Here is a 12,853-nt window from a genome sequence, read left to right on the forward strand (position 1 = left end):
TGGGACAACAAAACTAAAATGATCACGGGGGAATCTTTTAGGGATTTAAAAAGTACTTGGTCTAATAATACCTTACTAGGATATATGATAAAGTCAATCTTGAACATCTCTCTATTCTATTCTGTCTCTGTTAATCCTCAGGTAACACATTCAAGAATGTTAAAAGCCCATTTCTCTATAATACTTGTATGGAGAGAGTGGTGGGTCAAAAACAATCGCATGAACTGAGTACCATGGAGATACCTTGAGTGTTTATCAGCTTCAGTTAGATATAATGTGGGGAGTGGCCAGAGTCCGTGCTGACAGAGTGAAGCATTTTCCATCTTGAAGGTAACACAAAGCCCACTTACAACATCAATTGTATTTCAAGGCTTTCTCCCCGACCTGAGAAACTAATACATATAAAGTGCAGGAATTTCTTCCTTTGTCTCACTTAAAAAAAAAAAAAAAAAAAAATATATATATATATATATATATATATATATATATATATATATACATATATATATATTATTGATTTTTTATAGAGAGGAAGAGAGAGGGATAGAGAGTTAGAAACATTGATGAGAGAGAAACATCGATCAGCTGTCTCTTGCACACCCCCCACTGGGGATGTGCCTGCAACCAAGGTACATGCCCTTGACAGGAATCGAACCTGGGACCCTTCAGTCCGCAGATGCTCTATCCACAGAGCCAAATCGGTTTCGGCTCTCACTTTTTTTTCCTTATTGACCTTATTATACTTTATTAAGCCTCTGGAATTCATTCTTTATTTTTTTTCTTTTCTTTAATTACAGTTTAAATTCAGTATTATTTTGTATTAATTTCAGGTTAGAGTGATTAGATAATGATACACTTCACAAAGTGTTGTGTGTGTGTCTCTTCCCCCCCCCCCCCCAATATTTCCAGTACCCACCTGGCACCATACATAGTTATTACAATATTCTTGCCTATACTTCCTGAGCTGTACTTTACATCTTCATAACTGTTTTGAAAATCAACTTGTACTTCCTTTTTTAAAAATTGGTTTTAGAGAGAGGAAGAAGAGGGTAAAATATTGATGTGTGACAGAGAGACATCGGTTGGTGGCCTCTCACATCTGCCCCAACTGGGAATTGAATCAGTACCCTGAGTATCTGCCCTGACCAGGAATTAAATCAGCCACTTCTTGGTGCACGGAATGATGCTTTGTTTTAAAATAAGTTTTTGAATAAGTTTGTTTTAAATAAGTTTTTAAATTTATTTGTTTTTAAAATAAGTTTCACACTGGCTAGGTCTGTACTTCTTTGTTTTAAAATAACTTTTTATTTTTAAATTACAGTTGATGTACAATATCACATTAGTTTCAGCTGTGCAAACCAGTGCTGGGATTGTGCTGGGCTTTGGGTGGGAGAGGCTGAGCTGCTAAACGAGGCTGGCTGCCGCTAATCCTGGACCTGGGGCCACTTAGCAAGAGGCACAGCACACCAGGGCCAGATGCTGCTCTTTTGAGAGATCTTAGGACGGTCTGAACCATGAGCCAAGACAGGCCGTTTGTATGGAAAAGCCACCAGAAATGGCTTGGGTGGGCCTGCAAGTTGGGTTGGGCAGGGTCTCAGGGAGTCACCAGAGTGGGGTGGAGAGTGTTAACCAGGTTGATAATATGATGCCTGCCTGCAGGCTCAGTGGGAGGAGACCCCTCTCCCTACCTGAAAGGAAACAAGAGCCTCTGACAGCACTTCTGTCTGGGAGAAAGCTGCCCCTTCAGCTCTCACCCCGATGCCAGGCAATTCAGTTTCTCCCCGTATGTCCCTGTGCCTTTCGAGCTGCTGCCCCAGCACTGGAGCTCAGAAGCAGATAGAAAGAAGTGGTAAATGCTATATAAATGCAGCTCATTGTCATCCCCTCCCCCCCCCCCCCCCCGCCGCAATAGTCTATATTTGTTTAGGTTACAGCTACTTGCTACCTTCATTTTTCTGGGCATACATGTTGATTGTTCTATGATTTAAACACATTATTTTGATTTTGTGTGTGTTCATGTACTTGTTTTCTTGACCTCCCCATTAATGTAATATTTTTTTCTCCAGAGGTTCTTTCTCCTTTAATCCTTCAGCCGATCTTTACTTCCTGGCATAATCTAAGCTATCCTCTGATCTTTCTCATTTTGCTTTCATAAAAGAAGAAAGAGCAGAGCTGTTTGATGACATTTTAACCATTTTGTGTCCATTCAGTTATAGAAAAGGAGACATTACTTATTTTCTGTGATCAGAATATAATCGCGTTTTCACCCTTTGGCGATTCAATATTGTTGGGCAATCATTCTGTTTATGAGTTCTTCACAGGCGAATGTGTTCCAATCAGTGCAATTTTTTGATAAAAGAACCTCATAGAACCATATAGGCTGAGAAGGTACACTCACAGGCACACTTTGCTCTTTATCATTCATGATTTTCCAGGGAAAAGTAACATATTGCATCATTTTAAGTCTCAAAGGAAATGAACAGAAGGGCCATTTCTCACAGGCAAGGAAATTGAGGGTACTCTATCATTCCTTTATGGTAAAATGTTCAAAAATGATGAATACTTTAATAATTTTATTTTGTATCCTCTTAACAAATATGAGCATACTTCTTAGACAGTATTCCAAGAACTTGAATGGGAACAAATATAGATATAATAATTAAACAATAATAAAATACCGTATAAATGAGATAAAATATATTTGAATTTAGTAAGAAAGCCAAACTGAGGAGTTTCTGAATGAAATTTTAAAAGATCTAGAAGGTCACGAATTTATTCTCCTGTAATGATTCAAACACAGTGAGATAGGCAAGCAGGAAACAGCAATGCTGGGAATATGCTCAAAACTGTAACGGTGGATACTCCCCAAAGGTAACGAAGCTTCATTATTAGTTGGCAATTCTGAGTCGGTGTCTGCTTTTCTCCCAGGCCACAGTCAGTGTTGGCATAAATCTCTTTTAGATGGCATGATAGGAATCTGGTTCTTAAGCATTTGAGAGGGTTCACTTTTATCACGTGTTCATATTTACCTAGATTAATGTTTATTTATTTATATATTTTTTTTATTGTAAAAAAAAAAAAAAAGTCAAGAGGTTGACAGTGCAAATGTTATTGCAGAACATTTCTTCTTGGTTCCTGAATCTGCTAGGCTCCTGTGAACCAGGAAGTCTCCTCTCGGGTTACATGGTCTTTTTCAGATAGGTTGATTATACAGTACATTGCTTGGAAACAAGAGTCCATCTGATATTAAAACAAACAAACTTGCCCTAACCGGTTTGGCTCAGTGGATAGAGCATTGGCCTGGGGACTCAAGGGTCCCAGGTTCGATTCTGGTCAAGTGCATGTACCTTGGTTGCGGGCACATCTCAGTAGGGAGTGTGTAGAAGGCAGGATCGATGTTTTACTCTCATTGAGGTTTCTAACTCTCTATCCCTCTCCCATCCTCTCTGTAAAAAATCAATAAAATATATTAAAAACAAAAGAAAACCACAAACAAACAAAAAAACACACCAAAGAAACAACAAACTTATGGTGCCTTTCTTTGACATTTTCTGCAGGATCTACATATCTCAGATGCTCTCACAGTCTCACAGCAAGTTAGCCATACCAAACTAAACCAAAGCAGACCAAACCAAAAAATCTTTCTCCACAAGTTACTGAGTCAGACCTCTCATAACATATGCAATATATCCTGATTTGAACAAAAGAATTTAGAATTTAAAGCAATATTTAGGCTAATTTTTTATTATTTGAAAGACCCTAGGTATTTGCAGCATATAAAATAAAGCGAGTAGTACAAAATGCATCAAGTTTTATGTGATAAATATACTTTCAACCTAATGGCTGCCTCAAAGCAGAGTGAAAAATGACCACTTCTCAAAAGCAATCTAGACTGACTCAGTAAAGTTCACAATTTAGAAAGATCAATTGCTACTCTGGTTACATACATTGCAAAATGATTTCAGAAACAGATTAAACACACAGTTGCTTTACAGAAACAGAAATAATGTTTGGGACTTTACAAAACTTTATAAAATATAACACCATATTTATAAGAGAGTATCACACTGAAATAGATAATACTTCCATAGAAGTCTAGTCATACTTAATTGGTTTGTCTTGAGTATGCTTGCATATTATTTCTTCCAGATTTTACCCTAAATAGATCTGTGCTCTATCATAGGATTTCATTTTATTTTTCTACCATAGGATTTTAATGTATTTTAAATATTTTCTAAGATTTTCCATTCTAGAAATAATGTTAAAGCAGATGAATTTACCTACCAATATCTTACTAAAAAATAGAAACTAATGCAATATGACAATTTTATATTGGATAAATTTCAAACCAAATTTCTAATGATGATCTCCTATTAATTATATTTGACAATTATAATTTGATACATATAAAATGTAAAAATGTAATCATAACTATTTTATGGAGAAATATTTATATGAATAACTTCTAAATTTAGTTATTTGTAGCTATCAGATGATAAGTATTTTCTAATTATACCCATTCATAACCATTTTATTACCCTAAAGAACCCAAGTGTATTTTTAAAACAAACTAAAAAAGTGAGAATGGTGTTTATTTCATGTAACACTGCAATTATGATAAGGTACCACTTGGTACATGTATTTTTGTTATTGGTATCTTAACCATTAGATAGAATGGTTAGAAAAAAGCTTAATAATATTAGCAACTAGCCATACTATACTTTTTCCTTCATTCTTTGCTTTTAGTTTTTCCATATAAGAGAACATATAATAAACAACAATGTAGTATATGACCTATTAAATGAACACCTTTTCCCAATCTGCCAAGAAAATAATCTAAAATTAAACGAAACTAAGAAACCAAAAATTTATGTGCTATATTTGCAATAGGCTATCCCTGCAGAAGAGTAGAGAATTGGGATAGGGGGATGGCAGTGGTGGGGTTGAGGGGAATAACAGCAGGATCTTTTTTCTTTTTTTCTAATTGGTTTTTTTATGAGAGAGAGAGAGAGAGAGAGAGAGAGAGAGAGAGAGAGAGAGAGAGAGAGAGAACACGCACGAAACATCGATTTGTTGTTCCATTTACATATGCATTCATTGGTTGATGGATTGATGGATGTGCCCTGACCTGGAATGGAGCTCGAGACATTGACATATTGAGATGACACTCTAACCAACCGAGCTACCCCAACAGGCAATAGGCCTTCTCCCCCCACACCCCTCTATAGTACATATTGAGGCACATAGGTTAAAAGTTTCTCAGACAAATTCATGACTAGAGCAAAAATGAGAGAGAGCTCAGAATTTCCCATTCCCCCAAAGCCGAATTCTCAGATAGTCACACCCAATGAAATATTTCAACATATGTCCTTAGTCACTGCTATCACCATTGGCATCATCATCTGATACATCATTTAAGGGAGACTTCAATGACTGACAGCAGGAGTCAGAGCTAGTAGGTTGGCAGGTGGCCATGTCCTCAGGCCATAGCAGAAGTCACAAATCCACACAGGCTTAGAGGCCTGGCTGGGAAAAATAAATCTCTCTTCAGAGAAGGGCCCAAGGACAACAAAACCACGTTTGTGGCAATGGTGATGAGGTGACCAGGTATGAATTTTGCCTTCTGACAGCACATACTTATAGTTGCCTCAGAGTCAGGAACCCAGACAGCAGCAGGCTCCTTATTGGGTGTATTCCCACTTTTGGAGAGTAAATCAGTAGCTCATTTATTTATGTGATTCCCCCATCCTGATTTCTCAGTGGCAGTGGCAGTGACAGCTATCAAATAGTTTAGTTGACAATTTGATAAGTCATCCACTCCCCAGGTCTCCCTCATCTTTGACTGAATCAATAGGGACATATTTCCAGGGGACTAATATGATGTTTATTATATATTTTTTCTTCTGGATGACAATATTGCCATATATAAGGATATCATTAAATAAGAAAAACTGCCTCGTGTTGGGCTTTTTTTTCTGCACAACTTAGTCAATATTCCTTCAATCAGAACTTGTCCAGTACAGTTAGGGGTTGACCAGCTGCTCCAAAAGACTTTTCTACTATATTTATATGTCTAGTATTTGCTTTACTGTTTGCAAGTAACCCACCATCTTTTGCTAATAGCCCTGTCCCCTGCTCCTGCCCAGGCCTCTTAGGGTGTGTGGCCAGCAGCCAAGTGTAGCCTGGCAGAGGGTGGGCGGGGACTGGCTTAGGGGCTCACAGGTGACTCCCTCCCTGCCAAGTGTAACTCCACTATGATCACCCGGCTGGCTTCTCTGAGCATGCACAGGCACGCCACCACCCACAAGCCAGCAGAGCCATCGATCAGCTGCCTCCTGCACACCTCCTACTAGGGATGTGCCTGCAACCAAGGTACATACCCTTGACTGGAATCGAACCTGAAACCCTTCAGTCTGCAGGCTGACGCCCACCCTCAGGATGCCAGGGAGATGACATTCATAGGCAGCTTGCTGGTGGTTGGACTAATTTTATGTGCCACCCTCCCCCATTTGATGGGTAAGACTTGGGACCAGCTGAGGAGGGAGAAAGGCATCCTTTCTGAGAGCACAGACAGAAAGTGGATGCCCCTCCCCCCCACCCCTCTTCTACGAGCTCTGTGACCCTGCAAGTAATTTGATTTTAAAACTTTTATTTCCTCACCTAGAAAACACAGACACCAAGAGAACCAGCCCCTAGGGTTGTGAGGAGTAAGTGAAGGAATTAAGGCCCTCAGCAGAGTGCCTGGTGTTCAGTAAGAAACCACAAATGGAAGTTGTTATTATTACTATATAATTTGAGCGTTCTGTCTTTTTTTGTTTTTTTTGGTGTGAGGCCTAGGCTTTCACTAATATATAATCCTGCACTGTTGACTTAAAAATAGATAGAAATGGCTCTTCCCTTGGGAGTGGTGGGGGTGGAGGTGCAACAGTTCATACCACCAGAATTTTACAGAGCTCTTAAAAAGTAGACATACCAACATATGCACACACATACACACACATACATACATATGTCTGTGATGTGTATAACATATATATCATATACTTAATGTTCTACCTATCATGTTTTTTCCTGGTAGTAAAATATCTGAGCCTGCTCTCTAGTTATTAACTCAGAGAGACCCTGATTTGGAACAAAAATGAATCACTGGGCTAGGACTCAGGTAGAGGCACATGTGGGCCCCTCCCAGTCTACCTCGTCTCTGTATCTTCATTTCTGACACGATTGCTTCTCACTGACCCTGCCCTTGGCGTGAGAAGCATAGAGGAAGCGAGCCAGTTCAGGTGTTCACCCAGGGACAAACAGGTGAGTGAGTCATGAGACAAAACCGAGTTAGGACCTGAGATAGGATAGCACAAGAGCTGGGGCAGATGGTTCCAAACCGTGCATGCGCACCCAGAGAGGGGCTGCCGGCTCTCCTTGCTGAGGCTGGCTTGGATGTGGGAGCAGGATAGATTCACCAGAGCAGACCAGGTCTCCCCTGTGATGAAACACTTCCCCTCGGGGCCCGACTGTGCCCGCCGGGGTATGTGAGTCTAAGAGGCAAGTTGGAGAGTCATAGGTTGGGAATGAATGAAGTTGGCATGAAGAGCACACTCTCAGGAGTGGAGGCCAAAGAAGCTCCCTGCTCCCGAAGGTCCCTCAGGGGAGGGAGCATCTGTCTGTGCCCTTGGTGAGGCCCAAAGAACAACTCACAGGGGATGGGTCTCTTCTTGCTCAGAGCCTCTAGCGGTCTTCTCAAGAAGGTCACAGACATCATTCCCCTTACCTCTCTCCCCTTACCCAAAGCTCTTTTCCTTATGGGATGGGATAAACACTATAATCATATTGTCTTCTACTTGTCCAGACCATACAATTGTACATATAATAATAATAATAAATCCATCTCTATGTTTATTATGCCCTCAGGGTACCTAAATGCCTTAGTAAATTTTTCCACCTCTATTATCTTTTCTGTTTTGTCCTCTAATTTTGGTAGCAAGGTGGTTGTATTGAGGACTGCAATATTAGTTAAAATTTAATTTTTTTTAAGCATTCAGAAATGACAGCTGATGGCATTTAATGAAGAATTTTTTTCCCCTGAGAATGAATATCTGCTATAAAGTTGAATAATAGATAAGCAATGAGATATTTATAATAAATCGAGTAGAAATCTTATGGGGAGGAAGAACCATCGAACTGAACGAATGATTGTTCCATCTCTGTTCACTGTTTCCCCAGGTGAAGGACTCAGTTCCCTACTTTGTAACACATGAACTGACTCCTAAGAAATTTGTTGGAGCAGCCGTGGGCTCTGAGCTGGGACTCAGAGAGGGAGTTAGTGTCTCCAGGGACTTGCTCATCAGCAGGCTTACCCAGGTAAGAGCATAGGTTGCTGGAAAAGCAAATGAAGGCGAGAAGAGAGAACTGACATGAAAAGCACAGGAGGGGGAAAATGGTCAGGATGCTTTCTAGTTTTAAGTTCTCCCTCTTCTCTAAGGCCACTGAAATCTGACCTGAGGTTTCTGTGATACACCACTGAATTCAAATAACCAAGTCTATTTTTTTTTCTTAAACTGGCTTGAATTATTAATTTCATTTCTGTGATTTGCTGGCAAAGCAGTTTTGATGAATCGAGTAAATATTCCAGGTAAAATGGCCATGACCACTAGTGTTTGCTTTGGTGGGAGGGAGGTTGGGGAGGGGAGAAGTGGAGACTTGGTTCCTATAGCCTCATTTCAGGTTGTCCCTATTACCTTACACCTTGTGCTTAAAAGTGTGTTTCCCTTGAAGAGGCTTTTGAAAAAAAAAATGCTTTGACCTTGAGCTCCTCGAAGGACTTGGCCCTGAGATATGTGAAACCTAAGAAAAACAACAGGTTTCTTTTCAAAATGTTAATGCTCCTTGTGTTGTTAAAGCTGGAGACTTGATTGCACCTTTGGGGGCCAACAGTTCTATTGCTTTGGAAAAACACCCTGTAGGTTTTGCAAAGTTAAAGCCCAGATCCTAAGTTGGAAAGGAGACAAGGAGAAGCTGAATGGCTCTCTGTGATTAGGCTGAAGGTTGTCTTCCTCAGGAGTACAATAGCATCTCTGAGATTATGTGTGAGGGGAGGCTGGTTTGTGATGACAAGGGAAGGGGGAACTTGCTGTGCTTTCACTGGTGTTTTTCTTTACTCTCCCTAGTGGCGAGACTAGGTCCCCTGATGCCAACCTGTGTTTGTTGGAACCTCAGCTCTGCCACTGGATCAGTCAGGGTCCAGTCAGGAAGCAGAACCAAAGCAGAAGATAATTCAATTAAGAGATTATGAATTAGGCTACATGTTGCTAATGAGTGGACTAAAATGGGTTCACAGAGGTTGCGGCAGAAAGAAATACCTATCCCTCTAGAGCTCAGGGAATAATGAGAAGAGATTGGAATAGTTAATAGTTAAATTGTTGAAGGAGGAGCCCCCTGGAGGTGAAGCTCAGAACTCTGAGGAAGGGCCACCGCTTGGCTCATAGTGGGGTCTCTGAGTTGGAAAGAGGGGAAGTGGGACCTGGTCTCCTAAGGGGAGGTGCTGGTTGCCTAGTGTTGGCATTTGGGAGGTGGGGGCAAAAGAAAGTGGAAGGTGGTCCTGTAAGTGATGTGTGTGTGTGTGTGTGTGTGTGTGTGTGTGTGTACACGCATGTGTGCGTGCTCATGCACAAGTGGGCCAGCTAATTCTTCCTTATGCCTTCTTCAGCTTTCAGTCAAAGCCTGTTGTGGGGTATGTGACAACCTCATCTCAGCTCACTTTTGGGAGTTAGAGGTTAGACCCATGTGCATGTTTGGAGAAATAGGGATGGAGATAAACAGTCGCTTGGGAAGGCTGGTTCTGAGATGGCTAGAGGTGAACTGCAGAGTTATATAGCTGAGAACAAGGTCCACAGGCAGACAATGAAGGTAGGGGACAAAGGGATCCATTAGTAAACAATAAAAGCATCCATGGGGACTCCAAGGAATATTTTGGGGAGAAGATCTGAGCCAAATGGAATTGGGTAGGAAGAAATTATTAAATAACTCATGAGTCAGTGAAGGAGTCAGATATTATGACCACCTTAAAGAGTATTTAAAAATAATTAAGGTGCTTATGCATAACTTAACAAGAAAATATTAGAGTAAGATTGCAGAGTTAAATATAAATCTATTTGATGTTGAGCAAGCCATAAACCTTTTAGATTATTTCTTCTTACCAGACAGAAATTATTTGCATTTCTAACCAATAATAATCAAAAGCTATCAAGTAATAGTCTGGAAATTTTAATCTATACTAAAAAATGAGATGAACTAAATATATCCCCCAAGGCAACTCTTGGGTATCCTTTTCCCCCATATAATATTGGAAAGACATGCCACACCTTTTTGCCTTAATTTCAACCTTTAGGTAAATTTTCTGACATTATTTTGGCACAAAAAGAGGTATGACCTTGAAGGCTTCTCTGGAGGCCTCACATAAGTCTATATGGCAGCTATATTATAAGCCACCTAAAGCTGCATTCTGTGTTGGGTTCTTGGCCTCTTGCCTACCCTACTATTTGTGTGCTTTTCTGGTTGCCTAGAGTCCACTCAGTCTGTCAGCACTAGTTTCCTACTTTATGCCTAGATAGTTTTATAAGCTTCACAAAGACTAGCCATCCTCATTTTGGTCTTAAATAAACTGACAGGTAATGACTTAAAATTGCTGCCTTTGGGGATTATTCATTTCCCCAAACACTTTTCCGTTTATTATCTACTAATGGCCTGGTGCACAAAATTTGTGCAGGAGGGCGGGGGCAGTGTCCTTCAGCCTGGCTTGCACCCTCTCCAATCTGGGACCCCTCAGGCAGTCAGCTGGACATTCCTCTTGCAATTTGGGACCACTGGCTCCTAACTGCGGCCTGCTTCAACACCCGCCATTTTCTAAGCATGCCCTCTCTGGTGTTCAGTGCACATAATGGTGACCAGTTGTTTTGTTGTTCAGTTGCTCCGCCATACCATCATTCAGTCTATTTGCATATTATCCTTTTGCTAGTATTATATATGATTTTTATTAGTGATTTCTTATTGATCAGGTTGTTTCTTTATGACTTACTTAAATTAAAAGAAAACTATGTATAAAGACATAATGTACTTAAGTTGATTGTAATAGAAATAAAAACCTTTCATAATTTCTCTCAAGATACCTCTGTGCATAAAGTAGAAAAAATAAGAATAGAATAATAGCTGCAATTAGGAGCTTTAATTTAGTTTAATTTTAATTGTAAGTTGAAATCACAACAAAAGATGTCTACAGTAGCAATAGGGCTGGAGAAAGGAGGAAATGGCATTATGCTCACCATGGAAGCTGATATGACTGTTTCGACTATATATTAATTTGGACTCTATTAATGATGACAAATATGAAGCAATTTTGCTAATTATGGGGAAAATGCTAATATTATTTCAATTGGATAAAAAAAAATTATCCAGAAGAAAACTTGAGGGGCATATATTAAAACAACATTGAGTTGCAGAATTATACATATAATAAAACTATGTTATTGTTATAATTAGAAGTAAAGAAGAAAAAGAAAGAAAAAATAGACTTTGGGTATTCTGGACTTTCAAAATAAGGAAATAAATATCTTGTGCCTTCTTGTATCATTTACAGGTTTATACTAACATTAGAAATAGAATAATAGAATTATTGTTTCTTGAATGGTCTTTCATGAAAACCAACAGAATAATATTAAAAGTGAAGGTTAACTCTGGGAGGAACCACACTGTATTAATAGGTAGATTTTCAATGGCTAACCTGGTCTAAGAATAGATCCTCGAGAATAATTGACTAAACCAAGGTCACAGAATATATTAATAGCAGAAATAGAATTAGACCTACATCTTGATTTTTCAGCCTGACAATGCTACCCATCCCTCTGCCTGGCCAAAAAGAATAAAATTCCCCCCCCCCCCCCCGCCCACATTTTAGTTCCTATGATCATCACTCATCAATGACTTGAATCCCTTACCACTAATGTTCTGCAAATGTATATTCACCCATCTTTATTTTCCCCTGGCATCAAATAACTTTTAAATTTCAAACCCTGCATAATTTGGGCGGTTATGTTTTTGTGTATATTTATGTGTGTGTACACCTGCATGTTTATGTATTTGTGTGTCTTAGATTGACAAGGCTTGAAGAGAGTAAGACACATTCTTTACCCAGATTTTATCTGCAATAGACCAAACTGCAAACACTTGTCCTTCAATGATTAATGGAGAGAAATTATGATATAACTGATGGGAAATTTACAACATGCTTTTAATAGAATTAAAAATAATGTCTCTATTGGCTTTTAACTCTTCTCTGAGCCAAGTATTGGCTTCTTTCCAGAACTAACACATTTCATCCTACAACTGGAGAACACATTTTAAGAAAAGTTAAGAAGTTAAGAAAAAGAAAGACATTTTTTCAGTATTTGAATTTATATTTGATTGACCAGAATGCAGTTTGTGAAATTTAATATTATGATAGAATCACTGGGTTACTCCTTGTAATGTTTTCATAAAACCATGGAATGTTTTTAGAGCAGGAAGAAACATAAAAATTGTCTCATTTTACAAATGAAGACACCGAATCCCGGGTGGTTACTCCATAACCACTTAGCCTGTGATTGTCTTTTTTTTTCCTTTATTCTTTCAATTGAAAATAATTTTTGATCATCCATTATGTGTCAAATGGCAGAGTAGCTCTTCAATAGTTAAAAACCAAAAGCCTTGATTCATAGCCTTAGGAGAAGTGCAGCATTATTAATAAAAATTAATATACTATAGCATGTGTTGCATTGTATTATACTGTAGTTATGTTCCTAGTGTTATAAAAAATGAGGGAATA

General features: G+C 39.1%; 1 pseudogene; it reads right to left on the reverse strand.

Annotated features, from left to right (window-relative positions):
* Positions 1-5,227: 5,227 nt before the first annotated feature.
* On the reverse strand, positions 5,228-7,756 carry LOC118729722 (annotated as a pseudogene).
* Positions 7,757-12,853: the final 5,097 nt, after the last annotated feature.

This window comes from Pipistrellus kuhlii, unplaced genomic scaffold, assembly GCF_014108245.1.
Source record: "Pipistrellus kuhlii isolate mPipKuh1 unplaced genomic scaffold, mPipKuh1.p scaffold_m20_p_3, whole genome shotgun sequence".
In the NCBI taxonomy this organism is placed as follows: Eukaryota; Metazoa; Chordata; class Mammalia; order Chiroptera; family Vespertilionidae; genus Pipistrellus; species Pipistrellus kuhlii.